At 43.3% G+C, this 22,903-nt stretch overlaps 1 long non-coding RNA gene across 8 annotated transcripts in view; it reads right to left on the bottom strand.

Annotated features, from left to right (window-relative positions):
* LOC130849890 (uncharacterized) overlaps nucleotides 1-22,903 on the bottom strand; it is a 66,760-nt gene that overhangs the window by 20,806 nt on the left and 23,051 nt on the right. For 5 of the 8 annotated variants that reach the window (XR_009052800.1, XR_009052801.1, XR_009052807.1 and 2 more), the window contains exon 4: nucleotides 1,146-1,223. This is a non-coding gene — a long non-coding RNA (uncharacterized LOC130849890). Of the gene's footprint in view, nucleotides 1-294; nucleotides 408-1,145; nucleotides 1,224-22,903 lie in introns of all 8 variants that reach the window. The other 3 variants (XR_009052804.1, XR_009052802.1, XR_009052805.1) reach the window with 3 other exon arrangements.

Consider the following 22,903-nt stretch of genomic DNA (forward strand, 5'->3'; position numbering starts at 1 on the left):
AATGAATGGCTTCCTTAGGAAAATACCTGCTTTAAAAAAACAAAACAGAAAACTGAAGGTGATTTTGAAGAATCAAATGGATGTACAGAGTCTGGGTACTATTTTGCTGGTGCTAGGGTGGTTGACACACCCTGGGAGGACGTCCTCTTTTTTCACTCCTATAGGTTAGGGTTCATTGTTTTGTCTCTCTAAAGCAAATTCCCTGGAGTTTTCTGGGCACTGGTTGTAACTGGATCTTGGTAAAGCAGGGTAACCATTCAAAAGGAAAAGGGACTTAGGGTTCCAAAGACTTACATATGCTGTAAAGATGCTCAGGGGGCCATGGGAAGGCACTAGTCTTCTTAGGTTAGTGAGCACTCAAGCTTGCCTGCTTCAGTATTTGACCCAGAAAGGACAATTCTTCAGGCCTCACACAAATGAGACAAGTGAAACAATTATCCCCTTTGATATTCTTTGGTGCACAGGTGCTGGGAAAACATGAACTAGCAACAGTGTAACTATAGAACACAGATCCAGTTCCACCACAAAAGGCCAGCATTGGTGAACGGTCAGGTGTTGGCCAATGGCAGGACTGATTTGGGCTTTATTTATAATACTGCCTTTGGTAGCCTGGGCTGTGAAATGAGTATTAGGTGAAACGCCAGTTTCATGGTTTGGGTGAAAGTCTTTGATCATTGCCTTATTTGGTTTGTCATTCACATTGGAATCTCATCCAGAAGGGGCTGCTTCCTGCTCAGTGCTGCCCAAGCCCTAAGAGCTCCCCTGTCCTTCCTGGATGGGGTCCAGCTGGGTCTCCCAGTCTCACAATTGAGCCAGCGTGTGATGCCCATGATTGAGAAGGCCCATGCAGTATTCTTCATGTTCTGTGCTAATGTTTTCTCTGGAAGGGACAGAGGGAACTGTTTCTTATTTACAGTCAATTTTAGCAGAGTAAATAGAACTAACTTATATTTTTCCCTTTATGAAGAATAGAAGTTATTTTTATGTAGTTTCCAAACTTTATATAAAAAATTTTTGTAAAGTGTTCTCTGCAAAGTTAACTGCAAGAATGTAAATATGCTTCTAATAAAATAACAAGGTGAGAAATTCTTTGCATTTGGGTTTGTTCTCTTGGATTGGGGAAGGGAAAAACAAAGCAGACTTACCCCAAAAGGGTTTACTATCTTCTGAGTACACCAGTGCCTCCCAAGTTGTACAGCAGGTCAGACGCTGGAGTTTCTGTTCTGAAAGAAATTACACTTGGTTTGTGTGTGTGTGTGTGTGTGTGTGTTTTCTCTACAGACATTTATATCATTCTCATTTAGTAGAAAACATTTGACCCTAGGAGTTTTTACATGTTAACTTATTGAATCATTTCAACAACCCATGAGTAAGACACTGTCATACTCATAGATGAGCAAACATACTGGGTAAGGGGAGGATCAGGCCAAAGTTCAGAGCACTGACAAGTGATGCCTATGGGATTCAGTCTGAACTTCACTGTCTCCTCCACAGCTCCTCTCCTGCCAGCTGCGCCCATTACACTCAGCAAGTCACACATACTTAACCACTAGCATCTCTGCCATATTTAAAAGTGTCAGCCATGCCTCTAAAACCTCATTCAGGGGTTCTTAACCTAGAGTCCATGGACCCCCCTCATACACACACAAGGGATCCATGGGTAGAATTCAGGGTTTCTTTACGTGGATGGGAAAGATTTGGTCTTTAGTTTCACTAACCTCTAACTGAAATTCAGCACGTCCTTTCTTTATAGCTATAGGCAACAAACTCTAATATTAGCAATACTTGTGACTATGTCAGCAGTAGAAATCACAGAGATTTCATCTCATTACAGCTGTAGCAGACATCTTCAATTATCATTTTCGTTCATCATTTTGAAATTATAGTAGTTATTGGATCTATCACTAGATCTTGTTATTTAATGAGAGATACAAATATATATAACATATCACACATAATATATATATATTTTCTAATATTTTGACACCTCTATTTCATTATGATTGGTTTCACTTGTAATCTATGTGCTTTATACTGTGCATTTGAAAACGTTATTCTGAAAAGGGTTTAAATTCTTTGTGGAATGCCTTAAGAACCTCTGTCTGTAGCCCTGAGCTGTCACTGGCCTAGAAACCTTCTCACCAGCAGGTGGCGGTCCACTGTCAGTGTCCCATAGGTACGTGAACTCGATGTGTCTGGTGGATGCAGGCGGGTAAGTAGCTGGCATGCCTCCCATTAAGGGCTAGAAAATGACGGAGGTTCCCGGGGCTAGCGGAAAACACAGTGTATTAGGGGATGCATGGAACTTTCCCCAAGAGATCATTCCACATTAATTGACACCTCTTAAGTACGAAGTGCTAGAGATGCTAAAATGAATAACATTGACACTGGCTTCAAAATGCTTGCCCTACTGGGGAAACAGACCAGAGGGAGCAGAGTGTTAGTTCAGGCTGACGTAGGCGGGGAGAATCAGGGAAGACTTCCCAGTGGAGGTGATGCTGAGTCTAGGAGGACAAACTTTTATGTGCCAAAACACATGCATTCAGAGACTGGGCTGCAGTTGAGGGTGAATGGTTTATGGGCTATGAGGCTGAGAGAAGGACAGGGCCAGATCTGCATGCCAGGCTCAGGCTGACCTTTACTGCCCCAACAGCAGTAAGAAGGCTGGGAAAGAGTTTACTCAGAGGAAGGACAGTTGAAATCATGAGTGTAGCAATTCAAGAGATTGGCCAAGAAGAACAGAGACAATATCAAATGGGAATATCAGCCCACAAAGACTGGAGGCTTTAGGAAGGAAAGGGCAGACTGTAGGCTTCATGAAGGCAGGGAGTAAGACCTTAGCTGACCCTTAAACACCCAGAACCCAGCACACTGCAACACCAAGATACCCAGTCTGGGCTTCTCCTGCCATAACGGAGCAGTAGGGATCTGGGGGCTGTAGACTAGATGTATATTAACTCACTGTGCTACCATGGGTGTTTACGAGGTCTGGTTAACAAGTATGTCTTTAGTTAAAAATGAAACAGAAGGACTTCCCTGGTGGCACAGTGTTTAAGAATCCGCCTGCCAATGCAGGGGACAGGTTTGATCCCTGGTCTGGGAAGATTCCACATGTTGCAGAGCAATTAAGCCCTTGCACTACAACTACTGAGCCCACACACCGCAATTACTGAAGCCCATGCGCTCTAGGGCCCACTACTGAGCCTGAGGACTGCAACTACTGAAGCCCATGCACCTAGAGCCCATGCTCCGCAACGAGCCAAGCCACCACACTGAGACGCCCACGCACCACAATGAAGAGCAGCCCTCACTCAACACAACTAGAGAAAGCCCACACAGCAACGAAGACCCAACACAGCCAAAAAAGAAAAGAAACAGAGAGCTTTTAATTCCAGTGATGGCAGACTAGGTCATCCTGATCAGTCCTAACACTGAGGACAATTAGAAAATCTGGACAAAAATACTAAACATGAGACAGGCTGGGACCTGGAACCAGGTGCTTGCACCTGGACAAACATCTCCTTGAGAAACAAAACACAAAGAAACTATAAGGAACTAAAAATAACTGCATGCATGCTGCAGTTGGGACAAATTATGGACAAGGTACAGAAAGGCCAAAACCCCCAACTCTCATTTCTGAGGCGCTAGGAGCTAAAGCAGGGTATCAGGAGCAAAAAAGCAGGGTACTACACACGCCCCCTCCCACACAACACCACCAGAGCGATGCGCAAACCACCTAAGCCACCCCTCCGGGCTGATCCCTGGACACACCCCTACCCTCACCCCATATATAAGGAACCAGCTCGCCAAGCCCCTCCCCGGGAGCAGGCAAGGGCACCTGTTACTTGTTCTTGCTGCCTCCTGCTGCAGCAGGGGTCCCAATAAATCCTTGCCTGAATTTCTTGTCTGGTCTCTTATCAATTTTTATTGATTAAGGCGGCCAAGAACCCTGGTCAGTAACAGATTTATGGTGCCCAATGTGGGGTAGTTGTCCCCTTCCTGGGAGGGGATCTGGCACCTCTGGGACCACCGAATGCAGCTTCCACATGAACCTCTTGTTTCAGCGTCACCACGTTTGGTAAGCCTGCTTTCCTGGCCCCTGGGGGCCTCAGTACCCTCATTCAGGCAATTCTCCCCCTCCCTTTTCCTCTCCCTCTCCTGACATCTCTCTACTTCTCCTCTCTCTGTCCTCTGCTACTTCTGTCCTATCCTTCCGAGAGAGTAGACGTCGGGCAGCCTCAGCATTACTCCTGTCAGCTTGTGAGACCATGCTCCTTCTGGCCGGCAATGGCTCACCTTGACGGGTTTCAAGCAGAGGTGAGAGAGGCCCGCCTCACACCGTGCAGAATCTGGTCCAGCAGGCTCTCTCTGAAGGGAGATTTATGAGAGTGCTAGAGGTTCAAACCTTGTATCGTGTAGTGGCTGGAAGTCCTACTGTCCTAATAGTCTCACCTTTATTTTCCTGCTGTCTCTTTCTCTTATTCAGTCTTTTCTGTTCCTCCTCCCTTTATCTCTCCTTTGATCCTTATACCTGTACTCCCATTCCCTTTACCTGAAAACTTCTTGTTTGTGTCTTTAAGTTTTTGTCATTAGTATCTCTGTTTTACATAGTTTTGTCTGACCAACTGCTCCTGCAAGTCTCTGCCATAATTGTGGACATGGTGAAGCACTTAAGCCTTGAAATACAAACACAGCCCACATGGCCTGAGACTTCAGCCTTGGGCTACTTAGTGGGATTTTAAAGGGAAAAAAATGGGGGTGGGTGGGAGAGGAGCTTGCATCTCTCTCCTCTGCTTCTGCAATGTAACTATTCTGCCTGGGCTCTCAGGAACTACCTGATCCATCTGCAGTCCCCCAGATTGAGAAGAGAAAAAAAAAGAGGCCTTTTAAATTCAAGCAGGGTGGGAATGTAAATTGGTACAACCATGTGGAGAACAGTATGGAGGTTCCTTAAAAAACTAAATATAGAACTACCATATGACCCAGCAAGCCCACTCCTAGGCATACATCTGGCGAAAACCATAATTTGAAAAGATACATGCACCCCAATGTTCGTTGCACCACTGTTTACAATAACCAAGACATGGAAGCAACCTAAATGTCCACTGACAGAGGAATGGATAAAGAAGATGTGGTATATATATACAGTGGAATATTACTCAGCCATAAAAAAGAACAAAATGATGCCATTTCCAGCAACATGGATGGACCTACAGATTAGCATACTAAGTGAAGTCAGAAAGAGAAAGACAAATATCATATGATATCATTTATATGTGGACTTCCCCCCAAAAATGATGCAAATAAACTTATTTACAAAACAGAAACAGACTCACAGATCCAGAAATCAAATTTATGGTTACCAAAGGGGAAATGTGGAGGGAAGTGATAAATTAGGAGACTGGGATGAGCATATACACACTACTATATATAAGACAGATAAACAACAAGGACCTACTGTATAGCACAGGGAGCGCTACCCAATATTCTGTAATAATCTATATGGGAAAAGAATCTGATTCACTTTGCTGTACACCTGAAACTAACGTAGCGTTGTAAATCAACTATATTCCAATACAAATTAAAAAAAAATATTTTAAATAAATTCAAGTGGGAAAACTGTGAGATCTCTGGTTCTGTCTTTATGTAAAAATTAACTTGTCTAGCTTAAATCTGTGGGTTTAATACAGACCCATCTTTAGAATCATCAATATTAAGTATCATATCAATACTTTTATTGTACCTAACGTTACTAGAAGTCATTAAGTGCATATTGCTTGTTATAAAATTTGTCAACAGGGAGAATAACCTGATATGATTAAACTTTTAAGTAAATATGACTGGGATAAGAGATTTTTGGTAAACTCTATAGGAATAATTATGTTTTGGAAATGTCCATCTAAAATAGTCCCTCCAAATTTTGGTAACTTGAAACTAAACTAAGTTGATTGGTAGGAATCCACTGAGTATCCAGACTATTTCAAATAAGATGAAATATTGGAACATTAATTGCTAAACAGGTCTAAATTTACCTACTTTTGTCTTCTTGTGAGAGGCAAACTAAAGATGTTTGGGTTTATTAGACACATCTTGCACTACATTAAGGAAAGAAATTGTGCTTTGGGAAGATACATGTTTCTAGAGGTTATTGGGATATTTCAATTGAGGAATGCTAATGTAAGGCAGTTCATGGTTGCTTAAGGAAAACAGGATGTGTGTTTTCAGAAAAGAAGGTATGAGAGATGAAAATACATTTTGTTAAAAGGAAATAGGTGATTTTGTCCTAGATCTAGATTTTGTCCTATTTCTGAAAGAGAAAAAAATAAGGGACAGAGTATGGCTAGAGAAAGTTGCAGAAGATTTGTGGAAAAGGAAAATTAGGAAAAGAATTTTGTATGTGGTCAGGACTTTCTGAGGTTGGATTAAATTTAATTAGGTAAATGGATTTTATTTAGAGTAGGCTGATGCAAGACTGGATTTGGTTTCTGTCTCTCATAAGAGAAGAAAGTTTTCTTGGAATGCTGCTCTTGATAATAGAGCACGTGAGTTTCTGTGCCTTTAAGTGATCTGTATTTACTTTTGAAATCTTTTTTCCACCTTAGCTCAAGGAATAAGTATTGTTTCACAGTAACCTATGATCCTATCTGACCAGGTATTTTAAAACTTTTTGAAATTTTTGAGAGATTTTCCAAATATAGAATTCTAATTGAAATTCTTTTAACCTCCAGCTAACTTTGGGGTGCTTCAAGTGGCCCCTGGAGCATCCCAAAAAGAGATCCTAAACTAACTGGGTTCATTTGGTATGTTAAATTACATGGGAAATATTGTCCAAACTCACTGTTGCCCGTGTCAGATGGAATCATCAGGCTCTCCCCAATTTTATTGTAGCTGCCAAACAGATAGAGGAAGGGGTTTTGGGTTCTTCTGCTGCCTAGTCTCTAACCTTACTTTATCCAAAAAAAAAAAAAAAAAAAAAATCCCCTGGGGCAGTACTTCTACCTCTAGGCCCTTAGGTCCTGACCCCATGGCATTTTCCATTGCGCCCAACCCCATTCCTCCAGGAGTTCCTTTTTGCACCTCTAGGACCCCCTTCACGCCATGCCTTGGCAGCCCAGACACTGTTACAGATTACATATTGGGCTGGTCTCTTGCAAGCAGCCCACATCCTAGGCTTTATAAATGCTCAATCTTAAGGAATACACCCCAGCATAGGGAAACTTATTATAGGAAAATTCTTTCTTACTTGGCAGGACATCATAGTTATTCTGGCCCACTGCTGCACCCTGGATGAAAAGGAGCATATACTAAAAAAGGCCAGGGAACACGCAGATGGCCTACTAGCTACCAATCCATGCCACTACATTTATCAGGTGTGTCGGGATGCAATCCCAGAACATGACCTACACAGGGACTATGAAGATTTTGTAGGCCAGGCTAGGATGAGACATTATATTACTTGTCTATCAGAAGGAATGAAAAGGTGTATGGTGAAGCCTGTAAATTATGATAAGGTCCGAGAGGTTACACAGGAAAAAGATGAAAACCCGGCAGTCTTCCTGAGTCGGGTGACAGAGGCATTCAGGAAGTTCACCAATACAGACCCCGAGTCCACAGAAGGGAGGGCTCTGTTGGCCATGCATTTTATCACCCAGGCTGCTCCTGATATCAGGAGAAAATTACAAAGGCTTGAGGCTGGGTGCCAAACCCCATTGTCAATCTTGGTAGAGGAGGCTTGCAAGGTCTATAACAACCCATACTTAACAGAAGAGGCCAATAAGGATAAGAGGCTAATAAAGAAAACGTAGTTGGTTGCTCTGATTCACCCACCACCTTGAGGGAACCCTGGAGGGCTGGGAAGGCTGGACAGACTGCCAAGAAGTTGACTGGGTCGAACCAGTGTGCCTTTTGTTGGAAGGAGGGGCACTGGAAGGGGGAATGTCCTGAGTGCCCTCCTGTGCGACGCCCGAGGGGCAACCCTGGCCGGCCCCAGTTCCTCAAGAATGTCTCAGATGAGAGAATCCCGCACACCGACTGATGGGGCCCGAGCGCCTGCCCGGCTCCAGATCCCACTTGATTCGTCCTCATCTCTCCAGCGGAGCCTCGGGTCACCCTTGATGTGGCTGGTAGGAGAACTGAATTTCTTGCAGACACTGGAGCCACCTGCCCTGTTCCAACTTGGCCAGCCGGCCCCCTCTACAGCCATGACTGTACTGTGACAGGAGTTGATGGACAGCCAAAGGGAAGGCGATTTACATCTCCCCTTGCCTGCGGAGTCAGGTCCATTATTATTATTTACTCCTTTTTGTATATGCCAGAATGCCCTATCCCCCTCCTTGGGAGAGATTTGCTAAATAGTTAGGAGCTAGTATATTCTTAGGAAAGGGTGAAGTCCAGGGAGGTAGAGAATTCAAACGGAAAATGCATCTATTAGTAGCCCCGGATGACCTACCTGCTGGTCATCAAAATATACCCCAAGATATCCCCCAAGAAATTAGAGAACACGTAGATTCTGCAGTTTGGGATACCTCAGTGCCAGGAAGGGCAAAATGTGTTCCCCCAATAAAAATAAGATTAAGGCCTGGGGGAAAAAACCCTGGAAAACACTGTATCATTTAAAGACTGAGGCCCTGAGGGGACTCCAACCACTGCTCAGCAAACACCTAAAACATGGATTCATTAGGCTCTGCCAATCCCCATGTAACACCCTGATCCTCCCTGCTCAGAAACCTAACGGGGAGTATCGGCTTGTGCAAGACTTAAACGAGTAGTGAATGGGGTAGTCATCCCTATTCACCCACTGGAGCCAAACCCTTACACCCTCCTCACCCAAGTGCCAGGGAACACTCAGTATTTCTCTGTTTTGGACCTCAAAGATGCATATTTCTGTATTCACCTACATCCACTCAATACCTTTTCGCCTTCGCATGGAGGGACCCTGACACCCTGGAGGCTACCCAATATACCTGGATAGTGCTTCCGCAGGGTGTTTGGGACAACGCCTATTTTTTTTGGAAACGCGTTAGCAAGGGAACTGAGGGAACTAAGCCTTGAGAAGGGAGCTCTGCTACAGTATGTCGATGATTTTTGGTAAGTAAGACCAAATAAGATTCAGATAAGAATACTGTTAGGGGGACTTTCCTGGTGGTGCAGTGGTTTAAAATCCACCCCAATGCAGAGGACATGGGTTCAATCCCTGGTCTGGGAAGATCCCACATGCCACAGAGCAACTAAGCCCACGTGCTACAACTACTGAGCCTGTGCTCTAGAGCCCACAAGCCACAACTACTGAAGCCCTTGTGCCACAACTACTGAAGCCTGCACGCCTAGAGCCCGTGCTCTGCAACAAGAGAAGCCACCTCAACGAGAAGCCTGAGTGCCGCATAGAAGAGTAGCCCCACTAGCGGCAACTAGAGGAAGCCCGCGCGCAGCAACAAAGACCCAACGCAGCCAAAAATAAATTAAAAAAAAAAAAATCCTACTATTTAAAACAAAATACTGTTAGGGTCCTAAGTTTTCTAGCAAAAGGGAGATATAAGGTCTCTCCAACCAAGGGTCAGATCTTACAACAATGGGTTAAATATTTAGGATTTGTTTTGACCCCAACGGCATGAGTCCTGGCCATATACTGAAAAAAGAGCAATTAGTGCATTACCATCTCCAACCACACATAGGCAACTCTGAGGCTTTCTCGGGATGGCGGGGTTCTGTTGTATCTGGATTTTGTATAGCAAAACCTCTATATGAGGTTCTAAAGAGAGAAGAAAAGGAAACACTTCAATGGAACAGGGATCACCAGCAGGCCTTTGAGATTCTAAAGACTGAGTTGAGGGACTTCCCTGGTGGTCCAGTGGGTAAGACTCTGTGCTCCCCAATGCAGGAGGCCCAGGTTCCCCGCATGCATACTGCAATTAAGATCCAAGTGCTGCAATTAAGATGTGGCACAGCCAAAACAAACAAACAAAAGACTGAGTTCAGTAGAGCACCAGCACTGGGGCTTCCAAATTTGGACAAGCCCTTTACCCTATACATTGATGAGAGGTCAGGGATAGCACTAGGAGTCATGACCCAAAAGCTGGGACCAGATCAGAGACCAGTGGCTTACTTTTCAAAACAGACTCAGTGGCCCTGTGATGGCCAAGCTGCCTGTGGGCAGCAGCAGCCACAGCCCTTTTGATTAATGAGGCTTCCAAGCTTACCCTGGGACAACACTTAGATGTATTAACCCCTCATTAGGTACAATCTGTGCTGGAGGTCAAAGGACATCACTGGTTAACTGGAAGAAGGTGTAGATGTCAGGCCCTCCTAATGGACACCCTTGACATTACCTTAAAGGTGTGGCAAACCCTGAACCCAGAAACTCTGCTTTCAGTGGTCAAGAGTGAAGACTTATTGCATCAGTGGATAGAGACTATAAAACAAACTTTCTCCAGCAGGTCTGATCTTTTAGATGAACCTCTTGACAGCCCTGAGGTCGAATGGTTCACTGATAGGAACAGTTTTATAGAAATGGGAACCTGAAAGATGGGGAATGCCATAGTTAGTCTCGATGAAGTCATTGAAGCCAAGGCCCTGCCATCCCAGACATCCATCTAGAAAGCTGAACTAACTGCATTAATGAGAGTTTTGCAATTAGGGAAGGATAATAAATTAAGTATTTTTACTGACTCTAAATATAGGTTCCATGTGCTATATGCTCATGCTACCATTTAGAAAGAAAGAGGAATGTTAACTGCTAGAAATTCCCCCATAAAACATAAACATTTGATTCTGGCTCTTTTAGAAGCAGTGTAGCTTCTGGCTGAGGTAGCAGTAATCCACTGCAGGTGCTAGCAGAGGGATGGATCTTTTGTTAGCCAAGGGAACAGCAAAGCTGATCAAAGTGCAAAACAGGCAGCTTGACTGCAGGAACCTGAATAAGTTATGGCTCTAGTGATTGGCCCCCCTGAACTCCCTAGCTTCCCCCAGTATTCCCCACAGGAACAAGACAATGCTGAGAAATGGGGCTATGAGAAAGGAAGCACAGGCTGATATAAAAAGGAGGATAAGGTTCTAATCCCTGAGCCCAACAATGGAAACTCACTAAGAGCTTACATGATGCCACCCACTATGGGAGGGATGCGCTATGGGACTTGATGCAAAAGGCTTTTTCAGGGAAGGGGCTTAAAAGAACAGTAAAACAAATAATGCTTGCCTGTGACTTAAAAGTGTCTGTAATAACCCACAGGCCCATCCAATCCCCCCTTCACTAGTCAGGACAATTCAACGTTGAGGGACATATCCGGGAGAAGACTGGCAGTTAGATTTCACCCAAATGCCCCCATGATCAAGATATAAATATCTTTTGGTGTTTGTTGATACTTTCACAGGATGAGTTGAAGCCTTCCCTACCCAATCTGAAAAGGCTATGGAAGTCTGTAAGTTCCAATTAAAAGAAATAATTCTAGAGGGACTTCCAAAGTCCCTCTGTAACGAAAACGGGCCCTCTTTTATAGCCAAAATTACACAGGGGCTCACAATGGCCCTAGGGATAGACTACAATCTACACACCTCTTGGCATCCCCAGTCTTCAGGGAAGGTAGAGAAAATGAACCATACTTTAAAGAAAACTTTACCAAAGCTCTGGCAAGAAACTCATGAACCCTGGACCAACTTCTTCCTATTGCCCTCCTCAAGGTCCGTATAGCCCCCAGGAGTGGTCTGAGGCTTAGCCCATTTGAAATGACCTACAGGGGGACTTTTCTTACTACTGACACTCTACTGGATGAGAAAGTGAACCAGGCACGGAGATATATTATTAATCTAGGACAAGTTCAGAAGGCAGTCCAGGACTATGCCCACAAAGCACTGCCAGCTCCCACTAAAACTACAGAGGAAGGAGCAGTTCCTTCACAAATAAACCCCAGGAACCAAGTTCTTAAAACCTGGGAAGAGGGGTCCCCCAAAGATCAACTATTGCCAAAATGGAAGGGTCCCCATAAAGTAATTTTAGCCACCCCCACTGCTGTCAAACTGCAAGGGATATCTAGATGGACATATTTGTCTAGACTAAAGCTTTTACGTTCAGAAACCCCGCAAGTCACAAGAGAAGAACAACACACCTGTAAGCCAGTGGAAAATCTGCAATACCCATTCAAAAGCCAGGCACCATCGACAGGCACTTTGTGTGACAACCAATACTTCCTGTTGCACTTGGATCAATGCGACATGATAGGACGAATTTAATATTAAGGAAATACATGCCCAGGTAGAGTGGCTTCACAATTTTGGCAGAGGTGATATCACCTCCACTGTCTGGTCAACAGTTAAGGAAGTCCTCCCACAGTTAACCTGGTTCCTTCCCTTTCTAGGCCCTTTAATGTCTACTGTTGTCCTTCTCCTTTTTGGCCCTTGTTTATTTAACTTTTTGGTTAAGTTTGTGTCTTCTAGGATCCAACAGTTTCAAGTAAGACTCATAATGGCTCAAGGAACTCAGCCATTCCAGCGGAGGATGGTCCAGGTCCCCACAGGTCCTTGGAACAGTCAGCAAGGGACTTCTACACCTAGAGGGTAGGCTAGGGCCTGCAGCCCCTGTCCAGCATGAAGCAGTTTCAGAAGAACAGACCTACAGTCCCCTATCCCTTAAGAATAAGGGGTATAGGGACTTCCCTGGTGGTCCAGTGGTAAAGAATCCGCCTTCCAATGCACGGGATACAGATTTGATCCCTGGTCAGGGAACTAAGATCCCACAAGCCGCGGGGCAACTAAGCCCATGCGCCACAACTACTGAGCCCACGTGCTGCAAACTACAGAGCCCATGTGCTCTGGAGCCTGTGTGCCACAACTAGAGAGAGAGAGAACCGCATGGCACAACTAGAGAGAAGCCTACATGCTGCAATGAAAGATCCCACATGCCACAACGAAGATCCCATGTGCAGCAACTAAGACCTGACACAGCCAAAAAGAGAAATAAATAATTAATTAAAAAAAAAAAGAATAAAGGGTCCCTTGGGGGAGGTGAGATGGGATGAGAAAAGGGACCTGGGACCGTTTGCTGCAGTGCTGCAATGCTTGCCCCTGGACAAACATCTCCTCAAGCAGCAAAATGCAAAAAAACTATAAGGAACTAAAAATAACTGCATGCGTGCACAGTTGGGGCAAGTTATGGCCGAGCTACAAAGAGACCAAAAAAACCCAACTACCACTTCTCAAGAGCCAGGAGCAAAAGTAGGGTACTACACATGCCCCCTGCACACAACACCACCCAAGGAGTAGAAAACCATCCCTTGGGCTTGATCCCTGGACACACCCTACTCTCACCCCATATAAGGAATCAACTCCCCCACCCCCAGCAAGCAAAGGAGAGAACAAGGGAAACTGTTACTTTTTGTTCCCCTCCCTGCTACAGCAGGGGCCCCAATAAAGCCTTGCCTGAATTTCTTGTCTGGCTTCATCAATTTCTATTGATTAAGAAAGGCCAAGAACCCTGGTCAGTAATAAGTACATCTATCTGAAGGCATATGAGAACTATAAGATAGTGAAGAATTACCAGGCTAGGAGTCAAGCAAGGATGGAGGTCCAGAGAGACAATGCTGGTGCTTTACCCTGGGAGCATTTGCTGATCCCAGAGAGGGTAACAGAAATGTGGAACTGAGCTTTTGACAACTTCCCAGGGCCAAGAGCACAGGGATTAGAAGCCAGGGCCTGATAAGGGCAGGGAGGAGGGAACCCAAGTGAAACCATTCTCTTTGTAGGGCCCTCAAAGGCTCCACCCATGAATAACAGTAAACCTGGTGTTCACAGGCCTCATACTGTAGCTCTCCTTCAAATAATCAATACCCCTAAAATTGGCCTGGGGTGATGAGGATTGCTAGCGCTCACAAGCTCCAGACAGAAGCAAAGGTGAATCCTCTCTGAAGGGGAACGCCATCTGAGGTTTCAACAATTTCTGCAAATAATTTTACAAATAAAATGTCTAGCACACAATTAAAAAATAACTAGGCACAAAGGAAAACACTAAAGCTAAAACTGGCAGAAACAATGAACATTAGCAGTTGACCAACAGGGGTGCCAGATACTGGAGTAATCTGAGTATAAAACCACTGTGCTTACTATGTTTGAGGAGACAGAGGACATGATTTGAAATTTTCAGCAGAGAGCTAAAAACAAGTTCAAAAAGGAACCAAGTGTTCTAAAATTAGGTAGTGGTAATGGTTGCATAACTGAATATAGTAAATAAAACCAAATCCACTGATTGTACAGGCATGCCTTATTTTACTGTGCTTTGCTTTATTGCACTTTGCAGATGCTGTGTTTTTTACAGCGGAAGGTTTGCGGCAACCCTGGATAGAGCAACTCTACAGGTGCCATTTTTCCAACAGCATTTGCTCACTTCATGTCTGCTTTACATTTTGGTAATTCTCACACTACTTCAAATTTTTTCACTTTTATTGTATTTGTTATGGTCGTCCGTGATCTCGGATGTTACCATTGTAAATGGTTTTGCATTTTCAGCAAGAAAGTATTTTTAATTAAGGTTTAATTAAGCACTTTTAGACATAATGCTACTGCACATTTAACAAATGACAGTGTAAACATAACTTTCATATGCACTGGGAAGCCACAAAATCATGTGACTCACTTTATTGTGATATTCACTTTACTGTGGTCTGGAACTGAACCCACAATATCTCTGAGATATGCCTGTATAGTTTTCAGAGGTGAATTTTATGGTATGTGAATTATATCTTAAGACAGGTTTTATTAAGAAAAAAAAGAAACAAGTGAAAAGTCTAGACATGAAACAAGAATAACTGAAGTGAAATATTCAGTGTATAGGCACAATAGGGGATGTTGTCATAAGTGTCCATCGACCATTAAATTAGTCTGGAGCTCTATCCTTCCTACCCCTACCTGTCCATGTCTTCTCACTTTGGATAAGACTTTGAAAAAATTTGCAAAACCTTTTTCTTACCAATTCCAAGAGAGAGGAAACATGCTAAAAAAAAACTGATGAAACGGCAGAACAAGTAAGATGGGTTGACTCTTCCTTCAGGACATCAAAAAACCAGGAGGGACAAAGCTGAATCAGTTGGAATCTGTCTCTTGAACTGGGGCCTACTCAGAGACCAATCAGTTAGAAATGGAAGTTGAGAGGCTGAAAAGCCACAACATAGTGAGGGATCAGAGAGACCATGAGGGTCCAAGTGCAAGCTGAAGTTAGAAAGGAGCTGAAACTCAAGGGTGATTCCTGAATTTCTTGCTTTGGTGACCGAGTAGACAGAGGTAGCATTTACTGAGTTAGAAAAGATTGGCACAGGACATTTGGTGTAGTGAAGGGAGGGAATCAGAAGTTCAATTCTAAAGTGAGACCTCCAAAAAACAAACTTTAATTTTGCACGTTAAATTTGAGATGCTTCTGACACAACCAAAGAGGGGTGTTACTTGTCTACATACATCTGGAATTTAGAGGAAATGTCTGGGCTGCGGATATAAATTTGAGAATAGGGTAGGAAGTGGGTAGTTGAGAAAAATGAAGTAGGAGAGACAGGTATGACCAGAGAGATATACGTAAAACTACCTGAAGCACTCCCCTCCATCCCCCCTTCACCCCCGCCCCCAACCCTGTCTGTGGAAAAACTGTCTTCCACAAAACCAGTTCCTGGTCTCAAAAAGGTTGGGAACCACTGCCTTATATCATGAGCATTTTAATAACATCACTAAAAGTTCTCTGGAAACATAGTTTTAAATGCCTAAATAACCTACCCACCTGTGAATGTACATAATCTACTTAACCACTACTATAGAGTTAGGCATTTTGGCTATTTTCAGTTTTTGTTAGGAACCTTAATTCTTTCACATAACTATCCTCTGTGCTAGGTAAAACCATTTTCCCCTGCCTTGGTGATAAAATCTTTGGCAAATATCACAGCTTTTCTAAAATTACTTGGGCAAGTCTAGTTACCATTTGATTTAAACTTTTTCACATTTTTTTTTCTTTCTTTTTTTTTTTTTTTTTAGTGGGATCTTCCTGGAGCAGGGATTGAACCTGTGTCCCCTGTATTGGCAGGCGGATTCGCAACCTCTGCACCTCCTAGGAAGCCCACTTTTTCACATTTGATCTAAACTTTTTCTCATACAGCTCAGGCCTGAACTAGACTTAGAAGCTTGCAGTGAAAAAGACAGGAATGGCTGGGATGATACTCACCAGCTGCACCACCTGATTTCCTATATTTCAAATATTTTCAAGTGATACTATCCAACATACATAAACAGCTAATACAACATCAAAAAGACAAACAACCTGATTAAAAAATGGGCAGAAGAACTGAATAGACATTTTTCCAAAGAGGAAATGCAGATGGCCAACAGGCAGATGAAAAGATGCTCAACATCACTAATCATCAGAGAAATACAAATCAAAACCACAATGGGCTATCACCTCACACCTGTCACAGTGGCGAAAGAAAACAAATAACAAATGTTGGTGGGGATGTGGAGAAAGAGAACGCTTGCACACTGTTAGAGGGAATGTAAATCGGTGCAGCCACTGTGGAAAACAGTATGGAAGTTTCTCAAAGAACTAAAAATAGAACTACCATATAACCCAGCAATTCCACTCCTGGGTACATATCCAGAGAAAACAAAAACACTAATTCGAAAAGATACACATACCCCAATGTTCATAGCAGCATTATTTACAAAGCCAAGATACGGAAGCAATTTAAGTGTCCATCAGCAGATGAATGGATAGACACATATATATACACCTATATATACATATATACACCCATATACATGTATACACACATATACACACACATACACACACACACACACACACAATGGAAAAGAATTAAATTCTGCCATTTGCAGCAACATGGAAGGATTTGGAAGGCATTATTCTAAGTGAAATAAGTCAGACAGAGAAAAACAAATACTGTATGATATCACATATATGGAATCTAAAAAAATACAAAAACCTAGTGATTATAACGTAAAAGAAGCAGACTCACAGACATAGAGAACAAACTAGTGGTTACCAGTGAGGAGAGAGGGACAATACAGAGTTAGGGGATTAAAAGGTACAAATTCTTAGGTATAAAATAAACTACAAAGATACACTGTATGATATAGGGGAATACAGCAAATATTTTATAAGTGGAGTATAACCTTTAAAAATTGTGAATCCCTGTATTGTATACCCGTAACTTACATGATATTATACATCAATTATTCTTCAATCAAAAGAAAAAAAATCACTCAGGAAGCCATGTGTTCAAGATAGTGCAGAACAAGACAAGAGGATCCTCTAACAACTTTAGCCCCCAGTGACCATGGGGAGCACAGCCCTCTGTCAATCCACATAGGACATGCGGCATAAGAAAACATAAACTTTATAGTGATAAGCTGCTGAGATTTTAGGGTTGTTTGCTACTACAGTATAACCTAGCCTATCCCAAATAAAATGCCTCTTCATCATTTCTGCCACTTTGCTCTTCTTCTCCCCCACTCTCTAGGCTGTGTCTGGAAACCTAGTGAGTGGGGAAGAAGAGAAGGAAACAGGAGCTGGAGGAGTTAAGGAGGGAAGGAGTGAAACAGGAGTTAAACAAGAAGGAATGGTAAGGCACTTATAATGGATACTCTTGGTGCCCCACCCAGATCCCCTTTAAAGGTTTCTCTTTGCCTCTCCCCCAGCTTCTGTGGCTTTTGCTTCTAACAGTCCACACCCCAGACTCTTCAAAGGCCTACTCAAGGGCTAGTGGAGCCACTGTGCCCACAGGCAGAGTCAGAAGTGCTTGGGGAATTTACATCCACCCACCCCGAGATGGGCCTTAGTCAGTGACTGACTAGTGTGGGAGTATGAGAGTCCAGCTTCCTGGCAACAAGTCAGGACAAACTCTGAGGCACAATTTATATTCCAAAGTTTCCCTGTGGCATCAAGCTGATGGGAGTTTGTTTGAGATTACACCCTTGCTTTGCTTTGTTTTTCCCCTCCTGTATCCTGCTTCTCCTATTCATTTTCCCGTTTTCCCTGGGAGCATTTCCTAAACAGATTACTTGCACACAAAGTTCCATTTCATAGTCTGCTTCTGAAGAACCCTACCTAAGACATTTGGAACTGGTAGTGGTCATAGGAAACACTCTAAGACGAGATTCTGGAATCTGATCACTTGCTGGTCAGATGGCAATGAAGACGCCATCACTGACGGTGTTATTAGCACCTGATATGCCATAACATTGCCATTACTAAAATACGTACCTGTGGTAAACTGGAATCAGATACAGCTGAAAGGAGTCGTATGGGCTTGTGCAATACAGAGGAAACCATAACAAAGGACTATGGAATTAGTTCATTATTGCTGGATGCTATTGATGCATGGAAGAGAGAAAATGGCAAGCTCAGGGCAGATGGTTACCAATTTAAGGCAAGATGTGAAAATAGAAGGTCTCTCTAGCAGCTTTTGAAAAAGACTGTCATCTACTGTAGCTGGAAGGTAAACTGTGCTAAAGACCAGGCACAAGACTATACTGTGTGGTGGACTTTCCTGGTGGCGCAGTGGATAACATTCTGCATTCCCAATACAGGGAGCTCAGTTTCAATCCCTGGTCAGGGAACTAGATCCCACATGCATGCCGCAATTAAGAGTTTGCATGCCACAACTAAGGAGCCTGTGAGCTGTAACTAAGAAGCCCGCCTGCTGCAACTATGACCTGGTGCACCCATAAATAAATATGAAAAAAAAAAAGACTATATTGTAAGAATACTAGAATTTCAGCAATGGCTAACTTTACAGCCTCAGTAAGTTTCCTACACCAAAGTCAGGCCCATGATAGGGAAGAAGTGGAAGCCTAAGACTTGGAATAGCGATATCCAGAAAGATGCACTTGAGAATATTTAACCCTAAGATCCATTTGAACATTCTGGGCATGCAAAAGTGAATCGCTTCCCCTTGCTAGAAGATAACAGCAGCCCCGCTCCTTGCAGAAACTATGCAGAGGTCTTACCTGAGGCACATGTCCTGTAAAACCTGCCTTCCTCAAGATCTTCCTCCACATCCCCTCCTGGACACTAGACCAATAACTAGGGTTACGTCTCAGCACAACCCACCTGGGGAAGTGCTGGCCTATTAAGGGTGGAAAAGAATTATTCATCAAAGGAGCTACAGGACCAAGCTAATACATAGCAGCAAAAGCCAGGAGTGCTTGCCTGCAAAGGTACCCTGAGGATGCTGAACCACAGCCAGGGCTGGTGGAGTATTAATCTGGTTAAAGGAGTGTTTGTAAACATGGGGATACTCTTCCAGGACGCAATTACTTAATATCCTGAGAAGGGGCCTTGAAACTGATCCTAATAGTAAGATACCATTTAGATACCTGGAAAAGCTGATGCCCATGTTAAGTGAAGTACTATGATGGAACTACCATGATGGTGCTGAGAAGGAGATTAAAAGTTCCAAAACTAAAGCACATCAAAGACTCATCATTAAAGCAGGGATTCTGGAGGTCAGGCAACATATGTAGTGCTGGCTCTGGACTTTCTTACAGTGGCTCCAAAGTCTTCACAGATATAACTGGTAATCGTTTCCTTGGTACCTAAATGTATAATCAGGTTGCACATACTTACCATCTGGAGGAACCCTTACATTAGTTCCTTGACCTATGTAATAAGGACTGTTATAGCAGAAAAGCCCGAATGAAAGCCCCTGAACTGCTATCTTCTTCCCTACCACCCTGAATCTGGCTAAGATAGTAAATCACAAACAATACTGCCTCTTGGGTAGAATGCTGTCCTAACCTAAAAAACTTAAAGGATGCAAGGGTGGTAGTCTCCATTATATCTTATTTTAATTTACCATTCTGGTCCCTGTAAAAACCAGATAGATTATGGCAGATGACAGTGGACTACTGAAAACTTAGCTAAGGTGCAGCCACACTGCAACTGCTATGCTGGATATGGTATCTATACTGGAAGGAAGCAACATAGCCCCTCTTACATAGCATGTGGCTACTTACCTAATATTCCAATATTGATCAGAAAGGAAGATCAGAAACAATTTGCATTTACCTAGGATGGACAACAGTATACACTGACAATCTTATATCAGTGCTCTCCTGTGAACTCTCCTGTTCTCTGTCAAAACACAATCCAAATGGATCTTGATTTTCTGGACCTTCCCTGTATCATCACAGTGGTCCATTATATGGATACATAATATTAATCGGACCTGATGAGCAAGAAGTGGCCATTACTCCAGATGTCCTGGTAAGACCATGTACTCCAAGAGGCTGGGAGATAAAAATCTTACTATGCCAGTGCAGTTTTGAAGTGCTCAACAAGCCAGAGCATGTTATTTTAGGACATCACCCTTAGGGTACAGGAATTTTTATTGCACCTTGCAACTCCCAATGCTAAGAAAGAAGCACCATGTTTGCCAGAACTTTACCGGTTTCAGAGATGGCACATTTTGCACTTGAGACTATTGCTCCAACCCACTTAATGAGCTATTTAACAGGCTACCAGTTTTGAGCCCCATTAATGTCTCTCTTCAGCTGATACCTATAGCTTCCTTAGGTGAGGGAGGTTCTCTACACCAGCTGATGGGAAAGAAAAAAGCTGGGTATACTCTGAGTAATGAGTAAATCTGATGTTTCCACAGATAACAACGGTAAACTCTGGACCAATATGGAAACCAAAAACACAACAATAAACAAATACCTGAAGACACTAGAGAGTAAATAAAAGCAGGTATATACTGGAGAGGAGTTGGGACTTGACAGAAGAGAATAGCATGAGATGAGTGTCCAATTTCTGTGGCTTTTAGCCTAAGGGTAGGGTACAGCTGGTGCTATGCAAGGCAGCTCAAACTCTGAAAGAAAATTCTCAGTCTTTTTGGCCTTAAAAACCAGAGAACAAACTTCAGGACAATTATGTGGCTACAAAGAGAGGAGGGATATTCTAGAAGGGAGAGGGGGAGAGAGGAGAAGCCCCAGATTGTATGTCTAAGCTTTGCCCAAACTCTAGTTGACCCCTAAACTAAGCACGCACAGGGCCAACTGCCAGCAGCCCAGCTAAGAATAAAAGAACTGAACTGAGATGTGAGCTGATGTCCAGGAGACAGAGTTTACAGTTTGAATTCAACCAAACCAATTGCTTGCTTAAAATCACCACCACCACCATCACCAAAATACTTCAGAAGATGATAACTAAATCCAGTCTCCACAACATGACCTTCATAACATCCAGGATACTGCCCTAAATTACTTAACATACAAACAGGGAAATGCGACCCACTCTCTGGAGAAAACACAGTCCATGGAGACCAATTTTAGGATGACCAGATATTGAAATCTGCAGACAAAGAACTTAAAGTGTTTATTACAACAACACTCAATGGCATAAAGGAAAATAGATTTGTAATGAATGAAAACATAGGAGAACACATTTAAAAAAAAAGAAATCCTAGAATTGAAAAAAAAAAATACAACATCTGAAGTAAAAAATTCATTGGATGGAGTTAACAGCACAATGGAAGTGATAGAGGAGACTCAGTAAAAGGAATTATCCAATCAGAAGAGAGAGAGAAGGAAGATGCATAAAAAAATGAAGAGACTCAAGGACCGGTAGGACGATCTCCAGAAAGAGGAGAGACAGGGCAGAAAAATATTTGCAGGACTTCCCTGGTGGCACAGTGGTTATGAAACCACCTGCCAATGCAGTGGACACGGGTTCGAGCCCTGGTCTGGGAAGATCCCACATGCCACAGAGCAACTAAGCCTGGGCGCCACAACTACTGAAGCCTGCACACCCTAGAGCCTGCATGCCACAACTACTGAGCCCATACACTGCAACTACTGAAGCCCACATGTTCTAGGGCCTGTGCGCCACAACTACTGAACCTGCATGCCACAACTACTGAAGCCCACGCACCTAGAGCCTGTGCTCTGCAAGAGAAGCCACGACACTAAGAAGTCCACAAACCACAACGGAGAGTAGCCCCCACTTGCCAGAACTAGAGAAAGCCGTGCACAGCCAACGAAGAGCCAACACAGCCAAAAATTTTTAAAAATTACAGAAATTGATATTGCCCCAAATCTGGTGAAGGATATAAATTTAAAGATTCAAGGTCAGCAGATCTTAAGCAGAATAAGTAGGAAGAAAACCAGGCCCAGGCACATCATAGTCAAATTGCTGAAACCAAAGATAGAAAAGAATCTTGAAAGCAGCCAGAGGAAAAGTGACAAATTACACACAGAACAATAACTTGATTGAGTACTGGCTTCTCATCAGAAAAAATGGAGGCCAGAAGACAAATGGAGTGGGTTGAAGTGTGGTCCCAAAAAAGATCTGTCTGGGTTTTAGCTCAAGACAGCAATGTAGGAGGATCCTGAACTCACTTCTTCCCACTGACATACCAATTCTACAGCTACACATGGAACAATTTCCTCTGAAGAAAACCAAAATTAGCTGAGCGATGGCTACATATAGGTGAACAAGAAAAAACCCACATCAAAGCAGGCAGAAGAAGCTAAGACATAATCTTGGCTTACAAATCCACAATTAGGAGATATCTCAAAACCCCAAGCTTCTCCCTGAGAAGCAAAGGGTTTGAACTCCACATCTGGCACCCCAATATTTAAGACCTGTACCTGAGAGACGAGCCCTTCAAAAATCTGGCTTTGAAAGCCAACAGGGCTTGCCTTCATGAGACCCATAAGTCTTTAGCAAACTGAGAAATTGTTCTTGAAGGGCTCACACTGGCAGACTCACCCACCCACCCCAGGGCCCAGCATAGAGGCAGCTGATTGAAAAGCACCCAGACTTTCTGTGAAAGAGGATTATTTGTTTACCTTAAAGCATGAGCTGGAGAGAAAGGTATCAAATTTAACACACATGGAGGGGTCTGATGAGATATTCTCAAAAGAC

Source organism: Hippopotamus amphibius, chromosome 1, assembly GCF_030028045.1.
Source record: "Hippopotamus amphibius kiboko isolate mHipAmp2 chromosome 1, mHipAmp2.hap2, whole genome shotgun sequence".
NCBI classification, from domain to species: domain Eukaryota; kingdom Metazoa; phylum Chordata; class Mammalia; order Artiodactyla; family Hippopotamidae; genus Hippopotamus; species Hippopotamus amphibius.